General features: G+C 40.9%; 1 long non-coding RNA gene across 1 annotated transcript; it reads right to left on the reverse strand.

The window, feature by feature from the left end:
• Positions 1-215: 215 nt before the first annotated feature.
• Positions 216-4,644, reverse strand: LOC121641151. Its single transcript, XR_006010659.1, has 3 exons — positions 4,557-4,644; positions 1,543-1,854; positions 216-366 (listed from the first exon to the last, which is right to left on the reverse strand). It is a non-coding gene; the product is annotated as an uncharacterized LOC121641151 (long non-coding RNA).
• Positions 4,645-9,246: the final 4,602 nt, after the last annotated feature.

Consider the following 9,246-nt stretch of genomic DNA (forward strand, 5'->3'; position numbering starts at 1 on the left):
AGTGAGTCAACACAGGCACTGAGATCTGAGACCACAGAGTTCTTGCACCTCAGACAAGGGGGAAGCTGGGGGGCAGTCAGAGAAGTTTGCACTGTCTCATTGGGGGTGAGGAATATAGAGGTATTATGGAAAACTCCAGTGTTTATAACTCAGAGGGAAAAATAATCCATGTGGAAAAAGAATTAATGAAAGTTCAATGTGTACAAACAGAATGAGGGAGCGAGTGGGTTAATGTTTGTCTTCTTCCAATTGCTTCCTTCTAAATTAGTCATTTAAAAGCGATGCACCATCTCTTCTTGCTGTCTTTTTTTGTTGTTGCTTTCTTCTGTCTGCTCACCTCTTGTTTTTCTAGGTACTGCAGAGGGCCTATAGGAGGAAAAATGCCGGCATCAGAAAACCAATCACCAAGCCACACGACGACAAAGCCTAGAGGACTAAATGACAAGTAGATGAGGAGGAGGATTCCCAACACCTGTTCTATATCTCCCTCTCGCTCTCTCCAACCTGCATTTCCTTTCTAGTAACAGATCCCTGTTTCTAGCTTATTTGTTTCAGTGCATGGACTTGTAACTGTACTGACTGAGGAGTTTGTAGTGGGATTCTCTGGTAGCCACAAACATAGGAATGCTTCTTGTCTCTCCTGCTGTCTGCTTTCTTGCTTTCTTCTTACCTTCTCCTAACCACATAAAATGAATTGCACAATGCCTACTGTGCCAGCTCTGGATGTCTGCCTGGCTTTTTGCCTGACTGTCAGGCTGTTTAACTGTCTTCCTTCCTGTCTAACTTCCAGCCTCGGAGCTTGTCTGTCATTTGGTACAGTTGTCTGTTTACCTGGCCATCTTTAGATCAACTATTTCCCCAATACTAAAATGCAGAGCAGGCAGGTGCAGACAGGACATAACCCTCACCTCCTGCTCAAGTCCCCCTTTTGGCTGAAATCCTGAGCCCTCCTCTGTCCATTGCGTTAACAACCTTGCAACAAAGCACAGATGAATTACACAGCGATTTTAGGTCTACAAAAGGATTGTGGACAATTCCTGTTAATTCTCTTTTTTTCCTCCTCTTGCCTTTTTTTGCCTCTCTCTTTCTCCTTTTGTCTATCGCTTTTGAAACCTGTTCCTCTGTTTTCTGCCTTTTTTTCTACCCCTCCCCTCCTCAGTGCTAGTCTCCTTACTCGTTATCTATTCTGGACAGTCTGTCCCTCTTCTCTCTCTGTCACTGAGGGAGGATGAAGAAGAATGGTGCTGCTTCATAATGTATTTCCCCGCATTGTGAGAGAAAAATTGTGAAAAAGAAAAACAGGAGAGTTTGGGATAAACAGAAGGTTTTGATATTGTTCCTTTAAATAAAAAAAAGGTATCCTTTCTTTTTCTCGCAACAAATCAGAGCAGGGATCTTCCCAGGGGGTGGATTTTCAATTATTCGCTTTTGCCCACAAACCTATTTGGAGAAAGAGACCCAGCTCTGAGGTGTGCACCAACATGTTGTAATCTCGACAGGATATCCGGTCGATAAATCCGTACTTGTCCAAAAGCTCCATACCATTGCTCAAGCATCACTACAGCCTATTTCATTTCAGATGAAGTCCAAGAAGCTTAATTGTATGCTCAACACACTGGCTGGTTTGTTGTATGCCGTTTCCTCTGAGACCTGTCGCTCTCCGCTTATCTCTACTTCCTGCTGGCGGCTCCTGGCCAGTCCAGCTTCAACACAGCAGGTTCAGCTCTCACTGGAGTGGTTCAAGCTGATGGCTGGAGATGGTGGAGGCAGTTTAGTGTGGAAAGCTAGTCGCTGGAAGGTGAACGCTGGTTTCCATGCTGCCCATTTGGTGTCCATCTCTGCAAGGCCTCAGATCTGAAAGCAAAGGAAGAAAAGAGGTAAAGTACAAGAGAGGAGAGTGAGAGTGCATCAAAGGTTAGCTTGGTGACATTTGTGTCTCTCTGCTTTATCCCGTATGTCATTCTCTTCTTCGTCACGCTCCACCATGCCTGTCGTCCTGCTGTCTATTCCATCCTTGTCACTCTTCCACAGACTTTGCTACTTGTTTGCACCTTCGTCCTCTCCACTTACTCAAGATTTGATCTTTTCACTCTCCTAACAAGCTCATCTTCAGACACTCTCCCCATGACATCTCTCTTCTATTCCCTCTGTGCAATTTAATATCTACAACTCTGCTGCTTTCATTCAATCATTTCTGCTGTCTTTTGTCTTCAAATCCTAGTTAGCTGTCCATCACACTCCACGCCATGCATCAGGTGGAGGCTCATTGCTCTGATCAGGTGTATGCAAACACTGGCACTAACTTGGGCTGTCATATTTATTCCAAACTCAAATTTCTGTTTGAATACCAGAGAAAATTCAATATTTGATATTTGCAGTGAACAAAACACAATGTCTGTCTGAGCCGTTGCATGCCCTGCTGCCTTCAGCAAACTACACGGCTTTTGTTCCGGTGTTATGTTGAATGGATAATTAGGAAGCTTAACCATCAGAGAATTAATAAAAGCACTTGTTAATTAATATCACAGATTCAAACATGTGTGGATGAATGAAAGTGTTAGCCGTGTTAAACGTGGCTACTTATCCAGGTAAAGCAATGGATGACACACAGATGAACAAGTTAATTATGCTTCTAATTAGAAATGATGAACTGCTAATTTTCATTTTGCAAAAGCAAAATTATTACTCACAAAATGTTTTTATTTATTTATCTGTATGTTTTTTTTTTAAATACACACTAACTTCCAGAAATGCAGCTTTTGTCTGCAACACCTGCCACAGAATGCCACAAACCCCGAAGTACATGCTCAGCAAACTAATTTTAGATCTCAAAGTAACATAACAATTTTATCAAAAACATCTCAGACAGCATTTGAGACCTCACAAAAGGTTATATTGTTGTTGCTGTTGCGTGTCAGAAAGAAATTTATATTTTCATAACTTTCATCTAAAAATAGCATATTATCACATTATTATTTTAAATATATGTTTTGCACTAAAAACCTTCTCATGTGCATTTAATCTCCTAAAAATGAACTGTGTTCCAGATAGACCGTTTGTATTTTTTCAGGTGACAGATTTCTAAATTGATGTTGTACTGAGCTTAAAGGTACTTGGATACCTGTGCAATTTCCTTACTTTTCTTCCTCATTCTCTGACAGATTATGTCTGCTTCTGTCAAATAAATTACCATGATCTGAAAACAACAGCACAGAGTCAAATCTTACCCAAGAGGTGGCTTTGTCTCTGTTACTATGCAACAGTTTCACCTGTTGAATATAAAAAAGTAATTTCTGAATTCTGATAAAATGCTCACAGCTGAATTATGTCTCCTTTCTTAATCCAGACGAGTACAGAAAATGAAACCTGTATAGTAGTAATATAATCTCTTTTAAGAAAAATTTGTAAATTGGTTGAGAGGTTTCTTCCCCTTTCTGGGGCACAATGAGGTGATGCTCCCTTTACAAGGAAGCATATTTGTCTATTAAATTTTTCAGCTGAAATCAATGCTGCATGGATAGATATGACTCTCCTCTGACACCATATACTCTAAGGATCATTTAGGATGAGACTATGAGTCTGCCGTTAGGCCAGTGCTTAGTGTTGGCTATAGTGTGTGTGTGTGTGTGTGTGCTTGCACAGCCTTTGCTGCCACCATTAGCATGGTATGTTGTCACAGGTGTGAAAAGATGTGGGTGGGTGTGAATTGGTGTGCAGAAGGTATGTCAGCAAGAGGTATAAAGACCTGTGTGCAAAAGAAGTGAAGGACAGTGTGTGTGTTTCTGTGAATTTTAAATGTGTGACATCTGTTATGCCTGAAGCAATTTAATACACTCATCTACTTTGCAACCTTTTGTTCTTGGAGTGCCATACACTGAGGGTGAACACAACTCTGACCCTCCACACTGTGTCACAGCTGCACACACATACACACCAAGAATATGTTAAAAACTCTATTTAAAAAATGACTGACACATGCACAGAAATAGCAGTCCTTTGACACACACACACACACACTCACACACATATCCATCTCCATTCATTGCCTGAGTCAGGATAGAGACTCCACATCTTCATTGTGTCTGAATTAAAACAGAATGTAGAGAGAAGCTTGAGGAGAACCAGAGAGGGAGGGAGGCAAGAAGGGGGAGGGGTGACATAGTCGAAGAGGGGTAGAGAGAGAGGGGAAAAGAGGAAATGCAGGGAGAAGAGGAGGGGGACAAGCAACAAAATGAAGTGAGCCTTTCAGATTTTATCCAAATCCATCAACCTGGACAGCCCTGTTGATGTCTCGGCTGAGGCGCATGTGGTGGGGGTTATGAAAAGCGGATAGAAGGAGGAATGGAGGGAAACAGGTGGGGCACTGGCAGGGAGGTGGGCTGGACAGGGTGAGTGGGTGAAACGCTAGGAAAGGATGGGAGCCCATCAGAAGTGAAAATGCTCTGAACATGGCTAAAGACTGAAGAAGACAAGACAGCAGAGATGTGAGATATGAAAATTAGTTGAAAGAGAAAGAAGAGGGGGAAATAAAGAGGAAGAGACAAAAAGACACTCACCCATTTCAATGGGCTCTCCACAGCCAAGCACAATCCCTGCTCTGTGATCCCATCCTGGGGAAAGGCGCAGCGAGATCCTGGAGCTCCCTCCGCTGAATACCAATGGAGCTGCTATTATCAGCTTATATACACTGACTCACTCACACCGGCACTGGGGAGGAGAAGGCACAAATACAGAGTCAAGTCTGGAGTAGTTGTTTAAATAATGAAAATATATACATATTTCAAGTTAGTGATACATAGTACAAATAGAAAAATCACTGCAGCACAACTCTGACCCTCATGTTTTTCTGTTTCTTCATGCAAAAAGCAGGCAGTTCACAAGCCAGAGACATAAACCCAAGCACTCTCATACACAGCCCATACAAATACTTACAGAGCTTATATTCAAAATCCCAGCAAGTCCCACAGCTGACTCTGTTCTGGCTCATATCTCTTCTACTTCCAAGAGAGAGAAAATGAGTTGTCTACTTTTCTTTCTTTTGCCTCCCTGTGGGTTCCTCACAGCAGTATTTGATGCAGAGATAAAAGAACATTAAGGTGGACTCTTCATTCTCTCATTTTTCCCCCTCATTTGCAGCATATATCCAGTTTTTCTGTCTCCGTTTGTTGATTCAGGTCCAATTCATCCGCCTGCCTGTGGACTTAACTGCGATTCGGCGACACGCGACGGCCAACTGCATTCACTTAGTCACCCTCCCCTCTGCCTCTCCCCATGCTCAATAGTATAGCCGTACCTCCTTGGCTCTCTCCAATCTAATCAGCTCTCCCTCACTCACTCGCTCACTCTCCCCGCACCCTCCCACTCTCTCTCCTCCCTCCCTCTCTCCTCCAACACCCACTCCTTTACACACTCTCTCTCTCTCCCTCCAAGGTATTTTTCTCAAAGATGAATATCAGTTTCCCCCCTTCCTCTCTTTTCTCTGTCAGTTTTTCTGCGTGTGTCTGAAATGAGAGGAAAGACGAAAAACTGTCCATGAAAACACACATCTGAAACCAGCACAGATTCACACATAAACACGGAGAGGGGGAGTGATAGAGTGAAAGAAAAACATGTGGATGTGTTACATCCCTATCTAGTGTAAACCAACCTGACAGAGTTTGACATGGCTACATGCTCATGATGACAAACACTATCACACCAACACACAACTCCTATCACACCCTATGATACACACTAACACACACACACATATCCATATCTGCATGTGTACACACACACACACCACAGAATCGATGCTTTCTCACATACATCAACGCACAAATTGATATAATGTCAGCAATGTATACTTACAAGAAGAGGTAAACACACACAATTAAATTTTATCGGAGCATAAAGAACGAATGTCAACCAGAAACCTTCTGGCCATCATCTTAAAGTTTCAGTGTGGAATAATAACAAAGATCTATTGGGGGAAAAAGAGTATATCACCAAACTATGTTTCAATTATAATCCAATCCTTTTTTCATTCATTCATTCATTATCTTGACCGCTTAATCCATTACGGGTCACGGGTGAGCTGGAGCCTATCCCAGCATTTTAACAGGTGAGAGGCAGGGTACACCATGGACAGGTCACCAGTCTGTCACAGGGCCAACACAGATGGACAAACAACCATTCACACGCACACTCTATCCTAGGGAGAATTTAGAATAACCAATTAACCTATCATGCATGTCTTTGGACGGTGGGAGGAAGCCAGAGAACCCAGAGAGAACCCATGCATACACGGGGAGAACATGCAAACTCCACACAGAAAGGCCACCACCCCCCAGGTTCGAACCTCCCCCCAGCCGAGGCTCGAACTGGCAACCTTCTTGCTGTGAGGCTGCGGTGCTAATCGCCACACCACCGTGCAGCCCCTATGATCCAATCACTTGGCTAAATGAATTATCTTTTTATTACCTCAAAATGAGCAATTTATATCAATTTGCACAGTAGATCCTTCTACACAAGAGAACGACCGCATTAAAGTCATTAAACGCATATAGCAGAAGGGTGCTGCTCAGAGCGTCGATAAAATAGAGAAGGTGGAGGGCTTAGTTGCTGTAGATACTGTTTTGTGAGTTGTTTTTTTTTTTCTTCTTCTTCTTCTTCTTCTTCTTTTAAGGTACATGGCTGAAAAAAGAAGGATCATTAAGTGTTGTAGAAGTTTTTCTCCTCATGAGGTGGTTTAACATGCTAAAACAGGAACAATTTGTTGCATGGTTAATGTATAAGGCATCAGATTCCCTGTAGTTTTACATACTAGTGTGGTTCACATTATACATATGATGCCAAGAGCGGACCAAATCTGACTGCAGCTCACAGCCTTGTGTTCGTGTGCATCTGTGCGCAAGCCTGGAGCGTTTAGTCATAACAAATGCACAATCTTATTTCTCTAAAATAAGAACAGCTGTAAGTGGCAGCGGTGTGTACAAAGAAGAAAAACCCTTATCCACTGGCAATGATGTTGGTGTGACAGGATGCATGTTTACTGTAGGCCATAGAAATAGGAGATGTTTCTTGAAATGAAGCAAGGTCTAAGTATAAATAAGTTCCAGTAAAATGTGCTCATATAGTATTACTGTCTGCAAATGTGGACTGTCCAAAGTCCAAAGTTGAATTTATTTGTTTTAATAGAAATAATTATCATTTATCATAATGAAAAAGTCACTTGCACCAATCAAACACAAGGACCTAATAACTTATAAGCTCAATATAGTAAACGGTTTTATTATTAAGCTTACAATCTTCTCATAAAACAGCAATGAGTTTAAAACTATGAGGCTTTCATTTAATAGATTGCAGTGTTTAATATTATGAAAAGTGGATGAAATCATGTCCACTTCAACCTGCTGCACAATAAAAAGCTGTTTGGAAATTAATTCAGATATAACAGCAGTGCCAAGCTCTCAGTACACCTTTTAGCACAGTTATTGTTTTTCCTTCACTTTTTTATGCACATTTTTAAGTTACACATTTTAAAAGATTGATGAAAACCATAAACGAATGTGGTCTGACATGGTGAATTTTTCTCACATGACTGATCACATGAAACGTCAGCTCTTTTTGCTTGTAGAGAATAAATAAAGCCAATGCACATGTTTTAAGTCATTCTTGCTGCTATTACCAAAAAATGTTGTTTTAAATAACTGACGAAATTTTAGTTGATGATCCGCTGCATATAAATAACTGCTTATATAATTTTCCTCTGTACATTTATTTCCATTGCAATGGAAATTGAAAAAGAAAAGTAGCCTCCTCTAAGTTTATAGGCTCTCCTTTTCACTTTACTCAAAACCAAAATGTGCTCACAGTGACGCTATTGTTTGGCTTTGCAACCTAATCCATGATGTTAATGTAAATAGAAGTTCACTGAAGTGCAGTCAGTTGAATATAAGCGGTTAAGCTCCTCAAAAGAAACAGTTGGTGAAATGACATCATAGCTGAAGACCTGCAAACAGTGCATAATGACAGAGAAGACGTAATTGTTTACACGTGATTGTTTTTATAGTGGTGAATGGAAGCCATTTGGAAAGAAATTGATTGTATGGTCACCTCAAATAATTTCAATTATGTATTAATTAAAATAAACATACTCATAATGAATTTTTAATTATGGCATTTCAGCTCCCACAGAAGAGATTGGAACACTTCCACAACTGAGAGTAAATATGAAAACATATAACACATATATTGCTGGAAATCATTTCTCCTCCCACCAACACCATCCTGACACTTCATGTAGGACATCCTTGAATGGAGCCGACACCCTTCACACTATTTATAATGTTCAGTCATATAAGGCGCAGCTCTACAACAGCAAGAGCCCACAGCGAGCAGACAGCGGTCTCCAGAGAAACATCTCCCACTATATGATGTCACTGCCCACTTTTGATATCCTGCCTCTATCACACTGTCTTCTGAAAACCCCCTAACAAGACTGGGACACAAGCCTATGGTGCCTCTGCTCCTCTCTGTTCAGTCCAAGTAACATTCTTGATATAGATCTTTTCTTTAACCTTGCAGCCCCCGTGCTCTCTAAGCATCTCATGTCCTCTAAAGCTATTAAACTCACCACACAGTGTTGAATCATTGATTTTGTCACTCAGTGCATGAGGTGGCTCTTTAATTGCTAGTGTCAACACTGTGCTACCTTACAGTGATATGTCTGAATCATGCTTTCAAAGATGAGCTTTTCAGTTTTAATTTGGTTGTTTATATTTGAATTATCAAAATTACATCAAATCAGCTGTATAATACACTGCCTTGCCAAATAAAATCGCCACTTGGATTTAACTAAGCAAAAAGGTGCAAGCCTCCTGTTGGATCATTACTGCATGGCATCTTTCAGCTGGTAACAAGTTATTTATTCCCAACTGATGCAATGAGTAGCTTCTCATTTCTGAAACCATCATGTGGAAAGACACATCCTGTGGTTGTGCAGAATAAAGGGTCAAATCATTGGGATGCATCCAATAGAGAAAACATCTAAGGAGATTGTAGAAACTACTAAAACTGGGTTAAGAACCTTCCAACACATTATTAAAAACTGCAAGGATGGTGTGGAATTATTATCTTTCAGGAAGAAATGTGGTCGGAAAAACATCTTGAATAATGGTGACTGGTGATTACTTAAATATTTAGTGAAATCAGAGGGTAAAAAACACCAGTAGAACTCAGAATTAGGTTTAATAGTGAAAGTAA

Source organism: Melanotaenia boesemani, chromosome 6, assembly GCF_017639745.1.
Source record: "Melanotaenia boesemani isolate fMelBoe1 chromosome 6, fMelBoe1.pri, whole genome shotgun sequence".
Lineage (NCBI taxonomy): Eukaryota > Metazoa > Chordata > Actinopteri > Atheriniformes > Melanotaeniidae > Melanotaenia > Melanotaenia boesemani.